The sequence below is a fragment of the Macaca fascicularis genome, chromosome 11 (assembly GCF_037993035.2).
Source record: "Macaca fascicularis isolate 582-1 chromosome 11, T2T-MFA8v1.1".
Taxonomy (NCBI): domain Eukaryota; kingdom Metazoa; phylum Chordata; class Mammalia; order Primates; family Cercopithecidae; genus Macaca; species Macaca fascicularis.
The window spans coordinates 61824713-61843393 of NC_088385.1; positions in this window are offsets into that span (position 1 = coordinate 61824713).

Sequence of the window (18681 nt, forward strand, 5' to 3'; positions counted from 1 at the left end):
CTTTTGTTGAGCTTGACAAAGACTACTTAAGACAGTAAGTGTAAGCAGCTTAACCTAGAACCCAGCTGAAAGTAAGTACCCTGGCAGCAAATTTGTAGCTGGTAGCTTTCCTGTATGAACAAATGAAATCACCTAAGGAGTACTCTTTTAATCACATTGCTTCTGCCTGAAACAAAAAGGAGATAATAGATATGCAAATTTCATGTCCTCATTCTGCTTCCCCCATTTAGATTGATCCACCGAAAATGTATCTAAGAATATTTGTCCCAAATTCAGCCATAACCTGCTCCAACATCCCTCATCTATTCCCTCCAGGGTAACTCACAAGGCCCATCCATCAATTCTCAAACTCACCTTTGTCATGCAGAGTGGACCAGCCTGGAGCTACAAATCCCCCTCCCCCAACACCCACACACCCCAACACACACGCACACACTCACACACACACATACACTGCACACGTAATTTCTCAAAAGCCAAATTAAAGTCACCGTCCATCTACTGCCAGAAGCCTCTTTCCTCTTCCTTACTCCCAAAGGAATCCTCGCCCTTCATTGACATCACCCTCCCCGCCTGACTCCATCCTGTATCACAGACGCGCACTGGTCACCATCCCACTTCTCCTCCCCTTCTCTATTGCTTGGTAATTATATTCTCCGCCTCCCAGTGTCATGCTAATATAAGCTCCTGGCACAGCTGCCCAGATTAAATTAGAGTCCAAACCAGCAGGCCGACTAATTATATTTTCTGGGATGGAATTGTCTTCCCCCACCTTTGGGGTACGGGGCCAATAAAAAGTAAATGAGCACTGCCAATATTTGCAGAGGATATTTGACTCTTCTTGCCTGGGTGGTTTTGTCCTCCCCAACCAATCTGGGCCCTTGAATTAGATTACACCAGAATGAGAGAAGAGAGTTTTACTCAAATGACCCTTCTAAGTCCTATCCATTTTCCTGCAGGTCAGCTCAGCTGGGCCTGACCACCATCGTCAGGCCAAGGAAGAGAAAATGGCATGGAATCCTTTCTCAGGAACGAGACTCTTCTGCTACCTTTGTGAGTCCCTCCCTCAGTCCCAGCACCGAAATCTTTCCTCCAGATACTCACTGTAACCTGTCCTGAAATGATTGTTGCTGAATTATTTTTACTTCTGTCTCATGTGAAAAAGAGTGTTGCTTCCCTTGCAGAACACTGTTCCAAGGCCAATCCTTCAACTTTTACCTTTCCTTATTTATGGCTGGAACAACATAAAAGTTTCAATTGTGAAAAAAAAAATATTTTAGACAAGTTAAATTTGACAGAGCTTAATAGTTTTTTTAAAATTAAAAAAAAATTTTTTTTTTCCAGAGACAAGGTCTTGCTATCTTGTCCAGGCTGGTCTCAAAATCCTGGGCTCAAGCAATGCTTCTCCTCTGACCTCCCAAAATGCTGGGATTATAGGTGTATGGCATTGTGCTGGCCAACAGAGTTTAACGGAACAAGAAAAAAAAAAAAGATTCATGAATTGGGCAGCCCCCAGAATCACAGCAGATTCAGAGAGGCTCCAGGGATGCCTGGCGGTCAGAGCGAGTTTATGGACTGAAAAAGGAAAGTGATTTACAGAAAACGGAAGTGAGGTACGGAAATAGCTAGGCTGGTTACAGCTTGGCGTTTTGCCTTGCTTGAACCTGGTTTCAACAGCTGTCTGTGAATGGCTGGAGTATGGCTGCTGAGATTGGCTGAGACTCAGCTTTTGTTACAGAAGCTTACTCCTCAGTTAGATTTCCAGCCTGCCTACCTACTAAGTTAGGTTATGGATAAGGACTTAAGTATGAAAGTACGGAGGCTTTCCAAGGCCAGGTCTTAGTTTGATATAAAACAATTTCCCTAGATTCAAAGTTTACTTCATTTCTTGATTCCACAAACATTTATTGTGCACTTGCCATATGCCACATGCTGAGATGGGTATTGAAACATGTAAAGGCAGAATTCTCGCCTTCAGAAAGATCAGGGCCTCACGATGGGTCTAAATGTGTGTAGATGTGCAGAGATCAAGAAATCTGTGCAAGGTGCAGTGGAGGCATAAGAGGCTTGCAATAAGAATCAGAAAAGGCATCACTGAAGAGGTGATTCTTGGTGAGGTTTTGAAAAATTGTTCAGAAGACCAATAAAACGAGGATAGGAATTCTGGGTAGAGAGAGAAAAGATACAGGGGCAAGAAAGTCATAGCAATTTCATGACCTGCACACATAAAGGATAAGATGAAAGGAGTAGCCAGAGACGGCCTTGAGCAGCTGAGGGATGTTTTACTTCTGGAATTTTCTGAACCCCAAATTCATGTCCTTCTAACTGAGGGAGAGCCGACCTGCCTCTTAAAGGTCTGGGCAACCCCAGACCTTTTCTTTTGCCACCAACTTTCCTCTCAAATTTGCCTACAATAATTCCTCCCACAAATAATTGTCCCATTTTTGTGTGACTACTTCCTTTGGAAGTGCATTTAAAGAAGAATCTGATATTTTCAAAGCATTGAAGGAAAAAATTCTGGTAGTGGAATTTCTAAAAACAAAAGAAAACATCTGACTGGATCTCTGATGTTCTTCCACATACTCCGCAACCTTCTCTGCCTCGTTATTTATTAATTTGTTCATTCAGCACCAGGTTTTCAGCACCATACCAAACACTGCTCCAGAGACGATCCAGGGTAGAAGAAAAGGAGAGTCTTTCCCCTACAGGAACTCAGTCTAGAGAAAGAGAGACAGATACATAGGTAATTAGAAAGAAGATGCAATGAGAGCTCAGAGGGGAGGCATTGTGTTTGTTTCCAATCACAGCCATTAACAAAGTACTGGAAATTGAGTGGTGTTTATTGTAGGCTAGCAGCTTGAAATCCAGGTATCAGCTGGCTGCATTCCTTGAAATTTATAGGGGAATTCTCCCTTGTCTTCTCCTAGATTCTGATGGTGTGCCGAAAATCTCTGGGATGGTGTGCCGGAAATCTTTGGCATTCCTACGCCTGTAGATGCAAATCTCTGTCTTCACATGGCGTTCTTTGTGCGTGTTTTTGTCTTCACATAGTCGCCTCCTTTTTTTTTTAAGTCGGAGTCTCACTCTGTCGCTCAGACTGAAGTGCAATGGCGCCATCTCAGCTCACTGCAACCTCTGACTCAGCCTCCTGAGTAGCTGGTAATTACAGGCACGTGCTACCACGCCCCGCTAATTTTTGCATTTTTAGTAGAGGTGAGGTTTCCCCATGTTGATCAGGCTGGTCTCGAACTCCCAACCTTGTGATCTGCCCATCTCACCCTCCCAAAGTGCTGGGATTACAGGCGTGAGCCTCTGCGCCCGGCCCATAGTCCGCTTCTTATAAGGACAACAGTCATATTGGATTAGGGTCCACCCCACTCCAGTATAACCTCACCATCATTTAACTAATTACACCTGCTATTGCCCAGTTTCCTAATAAGGTTACATTCTGAGGTTCTCATTAGAATTTCAAAGTATCTCTTTGGGGGAAACACAATTCCACTTGTAATAGGCACCTGTTTTTTCCTCGGTGTATCAAGAAGGTTCTTAGAAGCAGGAATGATTGAACTAAGTGTTTATTCCAGAGAGTCAAGTAAAAATGAACTAAAACAGTGATTTAGAGAGAAATAGTCCCATGGAAGAAATGACATGAGAAGAGCATGAACGTATGGAAAAGGCACAAATAGACCAGGGCAGTGTAAAGGACTTCCTGTAGCTATAGCATACAGTATTCAAAAACAAAGTGGTGAATGATGGGATGTGAGAAAGGTACACAGATCAGATAGTTACGGGTTTGGTAGCTGTTTTATCCTGGTATCAGTTGAGACCATTTCTTACTTATGGACTTGGGATTTACTGCCCTGACACCACTGAAAAGCAGAAGGCTGAGCAGTTAGTAAGTGTGATGTGGGAAAGCGGAAGTGGGAGACAGTTCTGTCCTCAGCAGCTGCAATCGTCCCCCTGCTCCCCTCCTTTCCTTCCGGAGTAGGCACAGCCATCATCACTGGACTTTCCTGTGAAATGGAAATCCCAACAGAAAGAGACTCTGTCGTATTCATCCATATATTCTCAGCACAACAGCTGGCCCAGTGTACACACTGGATTTAGATTGGTCGAATGAATGGATAGATGGAAAAGTACATTCAGCTCAGCAAAACCCTGAGCCGGCCCTGCTGACCAAGTAATGCACCTAGGCGCATGCCATTTCCGCATCCTGGTGCCTACTTTACTCCTCTTTATTTCTCTGTCTTTAAGGTTCCGTCAGGGAAGGTCTTTCAGGTGATAAAGAAAGACTCACAGAAGACTCTAGTAATCTGTGTGTTTACTACAAGGCTATGTGGGGAAGGAAATAGCACGGGAGTATGCAACAACAGAAGCCTGATTATTCCGAGTCCCGGGGATGCCAGGACGGGTGCACAGAGAGGGAGAGTGAGATAATTAAGGCACCAACCTGGACTCGAACTCACTTTCTGTGTAACCTTAATACTGTTATTTCCCAAGAGAGGATCTGCTAAATTCCTCTCACCAGCATCCAAAATGAAGCGTTTCTACTGTGAGAGTTTTGCCTTCGGCCCCTTCAGAGGGGTTTGGTCTCCACGTCAGAGCTACACAAGGTCTTCTCTGACCCTTAGCCCAATCAGCTACACTGTTGGGCTTTAATTTTTGCACAACACCTATATTATAATTTTAGAGAGAATGAACCACTGTTCTCAGAAACGGACAGTAGACCAAACAACTTATTTTAAGATCTCTCTTTAGAATAAACCAGACTGTATCAGCATGATACAGGTCTGGAATTCCATAGCCCTTGACAATTTTTACACTTCCTAAACACATGCCTTATATGGACATACTTCTGTCTTTCATGCTGTCTTTCAAGCATTTCCTCGCTCAGTTATCTATCTCCCCAACCACTCTGAACAATAAGAAGGTTATGAATATTGCAGTCAGGCAGACAAGGGTTAGAGTCCAGCCATGGCATTTAATAAGTGTGCACGTTGGGTGATTAATGTTCCTCTTAGCTCCTCAGTGTCCTTATCTGTTGCAAAAGATGCAATAGGCTGGGCGCAATGGCTCATGCTTGTAATTCCAGCACTTTGGGAGGCCGAGGCAGGCGGATCACAAGGTCAGGAGATCGAGACCATCCTGGCTAACATGGTGAAACCCTGTCTCTACTAAAAATACAAAAAATTAGCTGGGTGGGGTGGTGCCTGTAATCCTAGCTACTTGGGAGGCTGAGGCAGGAGAATCTTGAATCCAGGAGGCGGAAGTTGCAGTGAGCTGAGATCGCGCTACTGCACTCCAGCCTGGGCGACAGAGCGAGACTCCAGCTCAAAAAAAAAGCAATAATGTTTCTTCATAATTTATATTGAGTATTAAATTAGAAAATGGTGTGAAATTAGCTCAAGATATGCCAATTTTCTTTCTCATTTCCTTAAGGGCAAAGATAATTTGTCAGAGTTCTTTGTGACCATTTTCCTAGGACCAGTTTCAGAGCAGGCACACAGTTTGCTTATTGATGGACTAAAATCAGTTTGAACATATGTCTAAAAGAACATAGCTTACAAGGTGATAACAAACATTATAGCTACTTACAACAATGAATCTGGGTCTGAAGTTCAAAATTTTAAGTGTTCCTGTACCTGGTGCTGCTTTCAGAATATGGGAAAGGAACGTATAATTTGTTTCTTGCCTAATTTTGAAAATGCTGCAGAGCCTGAGTGGTTTACTAGACCTGCTCCCTCACTAGCAGTTCCTCGTGTCCCTTTGCTGCTCTTTATGGCCATTTTTTTCTGTACACGTATCCACCCAGCCAAAGGACATATCCATCCAAGACCAAGGTATGGAGAAGAGTAGAGAGGATTGGAGGGGAGGAAATCATCCAGGAGAAGGAAGAGAGCTGATAGGAGAAGGAGGGGCAGATTCTAGATAAAGACAGAGAAGGCAGAGTTGTACATCTTTCTTCTCATTTTAGGCCATTCTCCTTTCTCCTTTTTGCAGACTGACTCTTCAGACCTCTTGCTATATCCTCTTGCCATGCATGTATATACTATAACACATTTAATTCAATTGTTTCCACAGTGTCTTAAGTATTTTAAAGTCATATGCTCCTTGAGGCATGGCACAAAGATGTTTGTTTTGAGTAAAGAATTCTCAACAATAACTTCTCCCTGGAAAAGAGAAACAGGATTTCTTTCATAATAGGAGGGATCTAGGACAAGCTGAAACCAAGGTAGAACATCTGACTGTAAGTGTCAGGAGATTTTTTCCTAAGAAAAGCTGTGAAATTTAATTTTCAAGTTTGGATTTAAACATAAACAATATCGTTCAATTAGAAAGAAACTCGTTAGTCCAATTCCTCCACTAGATCCCCAGTGCCTGGAGCAATGCCTGGGCATCATAAATACTTTGTAAACATTTCTGCAATGATGTCAGCTTGTCACATCAATAATGTGGGGATTGTCGAGATAACCAGAGTTCTGCTCAACATACGTAATAAGTGTACTGTGTTTTGTGTTGCAGAGACTACATTGAGGAGTATGACAAGTTTTCAGCTTGAGAAGGGCTTGCATTCTGTAGGAGAAATGAACAAACAGCATTAATGGTGATGATGCAGCATGGAACAAGTGCTATGACAGAGATTAAAAATCAAGTGCTTATTCATTTACTGGAAAGACAGAAGACCGATTCAGCCTGGAAAGAAAAATCCCTGAGAAGATGGTATGGACTAAACAAATAAATGGGATTTTAACAAATAAAGAATAAAAATTATTTCATTTTATAAAGGGAGGCAGAATAATCTAATCTGAATATGATTTAGATGTGAGTAAGGGTTGCAGGAGATGAGGATGGGAGTGTGTAGATACCTGGGGTAAAAGCATTTCTCAGTGAGAAGACAGCAAGTGCAAATGCCCTGAGACAGGATCAGGGCTTTTGAGGAATTGCAAAAAACCCAATGATCTTGGAGTAGAATGTGCAAGCCAAAGTGGGCCCAAGATCAGATCAGAGTGATAGGAAGGGGAGGGGGGCAGAATATGGAGAGTCTGGGATGTGATGGTAAGAATCTGGGCTTTTACTCTGAGTAAAATATGAAGTCATTAGAAGTTTTGGAGCTAAAAAGGGGCAGAACTGTCTCTCTCACTGCTGTGTTGAGAATAGAATGAAAGGATCAAGGACATAAGTTGGAAGACCCGTCAGGAGACTATGGCAGTATTCCAGGTAAAACATGATGGCGTCTCAGACAAGGGTGGTGGCAAAACGTGGGATTCTTAAATTTTGGAGGTGGGATCAATAAAAATGTGTTGATGGATTGGAAGCATAAGAAAAAGGGCACCCAGGAATGTCCTCAAGTTCTTGGCCTGAGCAACTGGGGAAAGGGGGTTACCAATAGTAACTGAGAACCTGAAGCTTGGAGGAGGAGCGATATGGGCGACGAGCAGGAGCTCAGCTATAGACATGCTAAGTTTGAGATACGTTTTAGTCATTGTTTTGTGATATCAGGTTGGCAATTGGATGTACTGGTCTAGAGTCCAGGGTGGAGTCTGGGCTGAAAATGCATACTTGGACATCATCACTTTTTGACAAGATGACTTTAGAGCATAATAATACACATTTAGTTGACTGTAGAAGGAAGATAGAATTGTGATGCCAAAGTCTGTGGCTTGCTCCACCATGGTGAATTGCTTTCTAAATGATTTTAATGTTCTCTGTGTTATAATGATGTGGAATGTTCATTGGAATGGTACATTTGACTATTAACTTATTTTAAAGTGGTAAAACATTTTTATTCTAAAAATAAAAAATTAAAACAATCACACATAGCCTACTGCCCAAGTGATAATCATTGCTAAAAGTCTGTTATATTTATTTCCCATCTTTTTTCTTTGAGTGTTTCTAAATGTGGAATTTCTAAAATGTCTCCTAAAATAAGTTGTTGATAAGACAAAGCTGAGTTTTTTTTTTTTTTCATCAACTTTTATTTTAAGTCGGGGGTACATGTGCAGGATGTGTAGGTTTCTTACATAGGTAAATTTGTGCCATGTTGATTTGCTGCACAGATCAACCCATCACCTAAGTATCAAACCCAGTAGGCATTACCTATTCTTCCTGATGCTCTCCCCCAACCCTGACAGTCCCCAGTGTATGTTGTTCCCTGCAATGTGTCCACAAATTCTCATCGTTCAGCTCCCACTTATAAGTGAGAATATGTGGTGTTTGGTTTTCTATTCCTGCATTGTTTGCTAAGGATAATGTCTTCCAGCTTCTCCCTTGCCCTTGCAAAGGACATGATCTCATTCCTTTTTATGGCTGCATAATATCCCACAGTGTACATGTATCACATTTTCTTTATCCAGTCTATCATTATTGGGCATTTGGGTTGATTTCATGTCTTTGCTATTGTGAGTAGTGCTGCAGTTAACATACCTGTGCATGTATCTTTATAATAGAATGATTTACATTCCTTTGGGTATTTACCCAGTAATGGGATTATTGGGTCAAATGATATTTCTGCTTCTAGATGTTTGAGGAATCACCAGACTGTCTTCCACAATGGTTGAACTAATTTACATTCCCACCAACAGTGTAAAAGCATTCTTATTTCACTGCAACCTCACCAGCGTCTGTTATCTCTTGACATAATTGCCATTATGGCTGGCATGAGATGGTATCTCATTGTGGTTTTGATTTGCATTTCTCTAATGACCAGTGATGTTGAGCTTTTTTGATGTTTGTTGGCCACATGAATATACAAAGCTGAGTTTTTTGATGGCAAGAGAGATCACTATCTTGTTAGAGTTTTAATATTATTTTTATGAAGACTAGGAGGAGTCAAGATATTTATAAGGTTTGCAGGCATAGTTTAAGAAAGAGTTTTCAATGTGAGGAATGAATAGAACTGAGTAAGAATAACAATATAATAGTTTAGAATGGGGAGAGAAAGCAAGATAAGAGTTATGAGGTGAGGATTTTGAAGAGTCTTGGATGGTAAACAGTCATTTGATGTTCATTTAGTCTTTTTTTGTGAATTCTGAAAAAAATTATTTAAGACATATTTTTGGTCAGGCATGCTGGCTCATGCCTGTAATCCTAACACTTCGGGAATCAGACGGATCACTTGAGCCCAGGAGTTCAAGACCAGCCTGGGCAATATGGTGAAACCCTGTGATATGGTTTGGCTGTGTCCCCACCCAAATCTCATCTTGAATTGTAGCTCCCATAATCCCCCCGTGTTGTGGGAGGGAGCCCGGGAGGAGATAATTGAATCACAGGGTCAGTTCCCCCATACTGTTCTTGTGGTAGTCAATAAGTCTCACGAGAGCTGATGGTTTTATAAGGGGATTCCGCTTCCACTTGACTCTCATTCTCTCTTGCCTGCTGCCATGTAAGATGTGCCTTTGCCTTCCACCATGATTGTGAGGCCTCTCCAGCCACGTGGAACTGTGAGTCCATTACATTACAGGTGTAGAAATATTTAAATTCTTAGTATGCCTTGTAGGTAATTGTGATCATATTGTATAATTTTGTATGTTATGTCATTTTTATTTACTTTATGACCTTTTCTACGTTGTGTGTATCTACTGCAAACATTATAGGTAAAAGCTACGAAGTTTCATCTTTTGAGCTCACCTAAATTGAATTAATGATTCTACTGAGCCCATTTCAGTTATTCCCTATTTTGACTTATACAGATAACAGATTACTTGCACACAAGAATAATTCTGAATATGGGATTGTTTCCTGTATATAGAAATCCCTTAGGTAAAATATGAGATAAAAGGAATATAGTCACATCTTAACTCCAAAGAGGCTATAAGTGGTTTGATTTAGTTTGTTTCCAGATAAACTCCAGTCACATAAGTCAAGCCATTTTAGTGGGTAACTTCATTCAAGTCACTATGGGTATATTATTTTTTCTTTTATTTTCATCCACAAAATAATCCAAACTTTTTGCCCAATGGAAGAAAAATAAATGTAAGGCAGACATTTAGAGGTCTTGGCAAATAGGAGTTTGATATTCTCTATGACTCCAAATGATTAGAATCTTAAAAGCTAGCACTATTATGCAATACTTTTCCCAGAAAACAAATATTTGCATTATCAATTCCAGTCAAAAATGATATACCAAGGAAATCTGCTGATTTTCTCCAGCTCTCACAACTCTTCCACACCAAAACCAAAAATAAAACACCTAAGTTTTAAAAAATTCTTCTTAAGTTAAACGCCTGCAAGTTTACTTATACATGGTACCTAAAGTAGGTTACTGTGAAGCTTTAGAGAAAAATTCATGTAAATATCCAGACCATATTTGGTGCTGAGTTAATGGGAATACAGTACAAAGCTGCATCTGTCTCAAAGCACAGATCAAATTTCACCTCCTACTGGAACCATTCTCTGAGCCATGAGACAGCTTTTCTTAGAATCCTAGAGCATGTTTTATACTCATCATACCTTTTCCTCTATTAAAGTTATGCGTATGTGCAAATAGTCACCATTGGACTATGAAGCTCTGGAATTCCTGAATCATTTCCTATTTTATTCACATTTGCGTCCCCAGCACCTCACAGGATTTGAACAAATAGATATGTGTTGAATGGGATATAATTTTGGATTATTGGGTGATTGGCATTTTCTGCATCGCTACTCCCTACCATCAGTGTGCCTGATCCTGACTTTACTGATAACCCGATGTACTGTTGCATCAGTAAGTCTTAATTATGCAGCCTCAGGCATCCCAGTAGGAGAGCAACTTCACCGAACAGTACTGTTCTCACTGACTTCAGTGACTTCAAAGGTTTTCCTTGAGGGGATAGCAGGAATCAAGTTGAGTGAGCGTCGGGGAGAGCAGGAAAAATAGAGGCCTCCGGCTAGGGCTGAAGTGGGCTAAAGTGGGGAAAGGGAAGTTTACCTAAATCTTCCACAGCTCTCTTAGAAATTGCCCACAGGGAAGAGGAAAGGGAGGGAGTGATGGCTGGGGGCCAGAGTGGGGTTGGTGAAAGGCTGACAGATGGAGTGCTCCCTTTGAGGGCTCTCTAAGGACCAACGGTTGCACAGCCACACAATGTACAGAAGTAAATCAAATCGAGGAACATGTGCACTAAAGAAGAAGAAAGAAGGGAGGGGGAAGAGGGCACACAGTAGGGAGGGGGCTGCGAGGGAGGTGGAGTTACCCAAAAGCCTGAAGAAGAGAGAGTGAAGGGAGTTAGTTAGGGAGAGGGAAAAGAAGCTCATAGATCTGGAGGCCTGCATTTTTCTGGAGCCGCCTGGGAGTAAAAGGGAAGATATGGACAGGGAGGGCAGATCTATCATATCTTAAGGCCTCAGGGAACTTGATTGGGCATTTCATTCATTCTTAAGTGCAAGATAAAATCCTTAATACCACAAATAAATAACTATACATGAGTGTGTACAGGCGAAGACTCCACCAGCACCCTTAATAATAGGTAGCAACATCTCCGGGCAAATTACCAGAGGAGGTTCCTAGAGGATAGCGCAGTGGTTTATGCCTGGCCACAGCTGGTACCCACAGGAAATATTCAGAGCCTGAATTTAGCTATTAAAGACATTAAATCTCTTCTAGCCTGGGGGAAAACAACTCTCACCCTTAAAGCTGGATTTGAACTTCTAACTCCTGGATTCATCTGGGTGAAGGTAGAAGGAGTGGAGGCTGAATATAAAGAGAATATTTTTTCACTGAGTCACTGGATAGGGTAAAGAGAGTTTGATTTTGTTTTTGCCTTTTTACTTCCCCTCCCTCACCTTACTTTTCCAATTCTCATTTTAATCATCTTTTATTTGTTAAACCCTGAGCCCCCAATATCTCTATACTCCTCTAACTCCCTTCATTATGACCCTTTTCAGCCTAGCGAGGATGAGACAGAGATTTTTCCTTTAATGATGGAGTTAACTACAATGAACCAGGGAGCGTTATGGTCCTAGAGTCAAGGAATGGGCAAGTTTGGTACTTCAATGCAAGGTGTGAGTGGGGTGACAATACAATATACATACAAGCTGTGGTATTTTAAAAAGTAAATGAAGCTCTAAAAATAATTAATAGGCATTAGTTGATCTATAACAGGTGGTAACTATGACTGTGCTAAGCAAACCAGAACTCATTGTCACCCTGGATGTGACTAAATTGGCATGTAACCATATAGTTGTGTGTTCTCTCTCTCTCTCTCTCTCTCTCTCTCTCTCTCTTTCTCTTCTTCTTCTCTCTCTCTCTCTCTCTCTGTGTGTGTGTGTGTGTGTGTGTGTGTGTGTATGTTTGCGGAGAGGGCAGGGGTGGGTTGTGGAAACTATTCAACTTGCCATGGAGAATCTCCCTTTATGGTAACTCCCTGGGACCATTACTTCCCTTTATCTAACCAACGTTACTCTTTGGAGGAGACGGGATTCTGGAATGGGGTATTAACTTATTTCATTTTTATTAAAATCTATCCTATCCTTCCAATGCTCAAGAATAAAGGGATAGAATAATAATAAAAATAAATAAAAGAGGCATAGAAATAAACAGGCTTTCAAAGTACAGCATTTATTTCCTGGTTGTGTGATCTTGAACAAGTTGCTTGTCCTTTCTGTTTTGTTCACTGATACATCCCCAGTGCCTATTGCACATAGAAAGCACTCAAATATTTATTGAATGGATGAATTAATGGACCTCATTCTCCTCACCTCCTAATAAAAGTGATAAAATAGCACCCATCCCAAAGAGTTGTTGCAGCAATTAAATGAGGTAATTCAGGTAATTAGATGAGGTAATGCTCTAACTCAATGCAAAAAGCTCAGAAAATGCTGGTTATATGTATTTATAAAGGAGATGATAATATATGCAGACTACTGATACAACAATTATGTGGTACAGACCCTTAGGAAATGTCAGTTTCTTCATTTATCTTTATCCATTTTCCCACCCTAAAATTCTGGTATCTTAAAATACTCACTTTTGAACTCCAAAGGGCTAGTACAGCTTTGTGTGGCATGTGTTGCCTCTGTTTCCTGACTCCCTGCCATCTTAGTTCATACCAGCATTAAGGAGTCTATAAGTTAAAGTAGTTGTAGCTGAGAGAATAGGAGGGCAGGAACAAGGGCAAAATGAGAATTTCAACTAGACCTTGTGGTAGAAGAATCATTTATAGTAGAAGCAAAATGTCAGAGTTGAAGAACTGGGCTATGTGAATGTTTCTTGTATTCTTTTGCTATTTTTGATTCTTAAAGTTGGTGAAACAATGAGAAAACTCCACCTGGAAGCTGAGTCTCAGGCTGGTGAACAGAATATGGCTTGCTTCTACAACCAGCTCCCACAAAGGTCTCCTTTCAACACTTTAATTGACTCAAATCCGAAAGGGTTTTGTATTCTATTTTCATGAGACAGGTTATTCTTTATGCTCTATATTCAGGATTTAGAGTCTTCAGACATGAGATTGAGGTAAGGTAGGGCTCAGGGAAGGGCCCATGAGTGGGAGGGTATGTTTCTTATTGTAGAAGCTTTTAGGAACCAAGATGCTACCATCCTCTCATGTTGCATTGTGAGCTGTGTGGTCAAAAATATTTCCTAAAATTGAATCTCCAGCAAGCATATTGTGGGCAAAATATGGCTCTTCTGAACATATTCTGGACAATGGGGAACCAAATCAGGATGCCATCTCACCAGCTGCTTCAGGATGAGTCACCAGAAGAACTACTGATAATCATTTCACTTTCAGTGTCCCTCCTAGAGCATCCAGAGAATAGATTCTGGACTTAACTATCCATTACCTGCTTTTGGATGGCAATATAGTGTAGTGGAGGTAAACTGCTTATATCCAAATACCAGCCCTGTGGGATTTGGGTATGAGTGCTATGATGTTGAGCAAACAATTTTCTCTGTATCCCATTAATTAATTTATAAAACAGAGGTAATAATAATAATGCCTACTTGATATGGTTGACTGTGTCCCCACCCAAATCTCACCTTGAATTCCCCCACGTATTGTGGGAGGGACCTGGTAGGAGGTAATTGAATCATGGCGGCATGTCTTTCCCATGCTGTTCTTGTGATAGTGAATAAGTCTCAGGAGATCTTGTGGTTTAAAAAATGTCAGTTTCCCTGCAGAAGCCCTCTCTTTTTGTCTGCTGCTACCCATGTAAGATGTGACTTGCTCCTCCTTTCTTTCCATCATGATTGTGAGGCAACCCCAGCCAAATGGAGCTGTGAGCCAATTAAACCTCTTTCTTTTGTAAATTGCCCACTCTCAGATATGTCTTTATCAGCAGTGTGAAAATGGACTAAATACAGTAAATTGGTACCAGTAGAGTGGGGTGCCGCTGAAAAGATACTTGAAAATGTGGAAGTGACTTTGGAACTGGGTAACAGGCAGGGGTTGGAACAGTTTGGAGGGCTCAGAAGAAGACAAGAAAATGTGGGAAAGTTTGAAATTCCCTAGAGACTTGTTGAACAGCTTTGACCCAAATGCTGATAATGATATGGACAATGAAATCCAGGCTGAGGTGGTCTCAGATGGAGATGAAGAACTTTTGGGAACTGGAGCAAAAGCGACTCTTGTTATATTTTGGCTAAGAGACTGGCAGCATTTTTCCCCTGCCCTAGAGATTTGTAGAACTTTGAACTTGAGAGAGATGATTTACGGTATCTAGCAGAAGAAATTTTTAAGTAGAAAAGCATTCAAGAGGTGACTTGTGTGCTGTTAAAGGCATTTAGTTTTAAAAGGGAAACACAGCATAAAAGTTTGGAAAATTTGCAGCCTGACAATGCAATAGAAAAGAAAATCCCATTTTCTGAGGAGAAATTCAAACTGGTTGCAGAAATTTGCATAAATAATGAAGAGTCAGATGTTAATCACCAAAACAATGGGGAAAAATGTCTCTAGGGCATGTCAGAGACCTTTGCAGCAGGCCCTCCCATCACACACCCAGAGGTTTAGAAGGAAAAAGTGTTTTTTTTTGGGCTGGGCCCAGTGTCCCCATGCTGTTTGCAGCCTAGGGACTTGGTGCCCTGTGTCCCACCTGCTCCAGCTGGGGCTGAGAGGGGCCAATGTAGAGTTCAGGCCATGGATTCAGAGGATGCAAGCCCCAAACCATGGCAGCTTCCATGTGGTTTTTGAGCCTGTGAATGTGCAGAAGTCAAGAATTGGGGATTGGGAACTTCTGCCTAGATTTCAGATGATTTATGAAAATGCCTGGATGCCCAGGCAGAAGTTTGCTGCAGGGGTGGGGCCCTCATGGAGAACCTCTGCTAGGGCAGTGTGAAGGGAAAATGTGGGGCAGAGCATCCACATTGGGTTCCTACTGTGGCACTGCCTAGTGGAACTGTGAGAAAAGAATCACTGTCCTCCAAACCCCAGAATGGTAGATTCACTGACAGCTTGCACCACGTGCCTGGGAGAGTTGCAGACACTTAATGCTAAGCTGGGAAAGCAGCCAGGAGGGGGGCTATACCCTGCAAAGTCACAGAGCTGCCCAAAGCCATGGGAGCCCACCACTTGCATCAGCGTGACCTGGACGTGAGACTTGGAGTCAAAGGAGATCATTTTGGAGCTTTAATATTTGACTGCCCTCCTGGATTTTGGACTTGCATGGGACCTGTAGCCCCTTTGATTTGGCTAATTTCTCCCATTTGGAATGGCTATATTTACTCAATGCCTGTACCTCCATTGTATCTAGGAAGTAACTAACTTGCTTTTGATTTTGCAGGCTTACAAGTGGAAAGGACTTGCCTTGTCTCTGATGAGACTTTGGACTGTGGACTGTTGAGTTAATGCTGAAATGAGTTAAGACTTTAGGAGACTGTTGGAAAGACATGACTGTTTTTGAAATGTGAAGACATAAAATTTTGGAGGGGCCAGGGTAGAATGATACGGTTTGGTTGTCTCCCCATCCAAATCTCATCTTTAATTCCCATGTGTTGTGGGAGGGACCCAGTGGAAGGTAATTAATTGAATCATGGGGGCAGGTTTTTCCCATGCTGTTCTCATGATAATGAGTAAGTCTCAGGAGATCTGATGGTTTTAAAAATGGGAGTTTCCCTGCACAAGCTCTCTTCTCTTGTCTGCTTCCATATGAGACATGCCTTTCACCTTCCTTCATGATTGTGAGGTCTTCCCACCCATGTTAAACTGTAAGTCCATTAAATCTCTTTCTTTTGTAAATTGCCCAGTCTCAGGTATGTATTTATCAGCAGTGTGAAAATGACTAATACACTACCTCATAAGGTGGTGCAATGATAAAATGATACATGAAAACACTTTTAATAACATTTGACATATGGTAAGTGTTCTATAAGGATTAGCTATAATTTTTACTGTTAGTAATTAGTTTCTTCTCATTGGCTTCTACCTCCCTCCATTGATGAGTGCTTAGGAGAGATGGATGACTAGAGCACTGGCCTAATGGAGCAGACCACCCAAAGCTACCATGCATGCAAAGAAACTGCACTTAATAGAGCTTTGACTTTAATCTGAGAATGCTCAGTGTAGCGCTCTGTTTGGTCCTTCCAGAACACTGAATGCACCTTGAGGATAGTAGTTGGTTTTAATAATCTCTTTATCCCATTATTTTTGCAGTGGTATAAATTAAGTCTCCATTCTCAGGAAATTCTCACTGCCCTCCATCAGATATTTGTCAGGACTTAAGAACCTCATGATTGAAGCCTTTTAAATTCAACTTAAGGTTTGCTCCTAAGACTGGACAAATGTTCCTGGGGCTGAGTGTATAAGGGGAGAGTTGGTGGAAGTCAGTGTGGTAATCTTTTCGTGAAAGAGCCATATCAGCTTATATATATACATATATATATTCCAGTGTTTGGTGTTGTAGGGGGTAGCTATCAGATCCTTTCCTGAAAATAAGTTTGGCTATGAGTGTGGAAAGGGATTTTAAAGATAGCATATTTTAATTATGTTTTAAAATCAATTTCATGTTCACAAGTTACATATGTGTAGATTATACTTATATAAAAAGAAAACAATTTCCTTCAATAACGACCTGATCTCAATGTATTTCATGTCAGTTCTGAGATTTCCTGAGATAAAGACCCCCTGTTATCAGTTTGTGTGTGTGTATATGTGTATCTATAAAATATATGTATTATTTGATGCATGTGTGTACATTAAAAAATAAGTATATCATATTGAACCTATAGTTCTATAATTGTTTTATATTTCCCCCTAATCATGTTAGTACATGTAGTACATTTTTGTTAGTATAGATAAATGGCATATCATACTTTGGCTAAACCATTTTTCACTTAATGTATTGAAAATAAACATTTTAATTATTAAAAACAATGCTGCAATTAACATCTCTGACACATAATGACTCCCTGGGCACACTATGTTAGAAAGTCAGACACAGAGAACAGGAGGTTTTAGATATATTTATATATTTAGTTTACTGCCTCTGCCATTACACTGAAAGTTGGTTAGGAATGAGAAGTCTTATGGCGCTCTGTAGTCCCAGAATCTTGCACGGTGCCTGGGACTTTATATATGCATAAAATGCATTTGTTGGGTAAATTAATAGTGTGGTCATTATTATAATAAAGGAATACTTGGATTGAGATAGGAGCACAAAACAAGGCCTTTATAAGGAGATCCTGATAATAGTTTTTCTTTGATTTCTAAGACATACAAATTTGATTTAAATGTGTAAGATAAAATACTAATAATAACTACCATTTATTGAGCACTTGCTAAGTGCCAGACTGTATACTAGGTGCTTTGCATGTACTATTTCATACATATTTATCAGAGCAAGTTCATTGAATAAGCATTATTACCTCCAACTTACAGGTAGAAGAACTGAGGCCCAGTGAGATAAATAACTTGTCTGAAGTCATGTGGTTAGTAAATGTCAATGTTAAGATTCAAGGAGTCAGTTGAATCCTAGAGGACTTTGCTCTTAGGAATTAGACATAGCAAGTGCAGAAAAGGATGCTGCAGGATGGTACAGAGCTTTTAAAGGTAGAGAAGTTTCCCAGCAGATCTAAACGAATTCAGGCAGTTTAGTGTAGCTAAAAACTAAATAATGAATGAGCCACTCTGTATACCCTCTGAATGCCCAAATGTATAGCTCTTGAATGAATGTGGTGTGAGAAGGTTGAAGCAAGTGTTCTTCTCAACAGGGACCAGCAATCTAGATGGAAAGAGGACATCCAAATTTATTACCTGGTTTCTAGACCCACTTTTGTCATTAACCTATTATATTGCTTTATTCAAACCTGGGGACTCTGTCTCCATACCTTTTAATAGGCCAGTATTATTCACCCTCAAAAAAGAATTGTGACACTTAACTATGTTATATCATTAAGTATCAGAGTTGGAAGGAACCTGAGAGATCATAACCCAAGCTGATCATTGCCTAATGAGGAATGTGAGGCCAGAGAGGTTGGATCACTCATCACAGCCACACAGAGGCAGACTAAGATTTAGAGCCCATGATTCCTTAGTCCTAAGCTTTTCCCCCACCCCACTTCACTACAGAGTTTTTGAAAAGAATGAAGCACTTCACTTTGTTCTTGTAAAGGAGGGTTATTCAATCTCCCTGATGCTATTCTCCAAACTATTCATAAACCCAAATGACACCTCCGTGTTTTTCTCTAGTTGTTATTCAGGAGAGGTTCATGTCACAAATTACTTTTTGTTTTAACCTGCTTCACAATTATTTTTCAACATGTATTATTTCCCTACT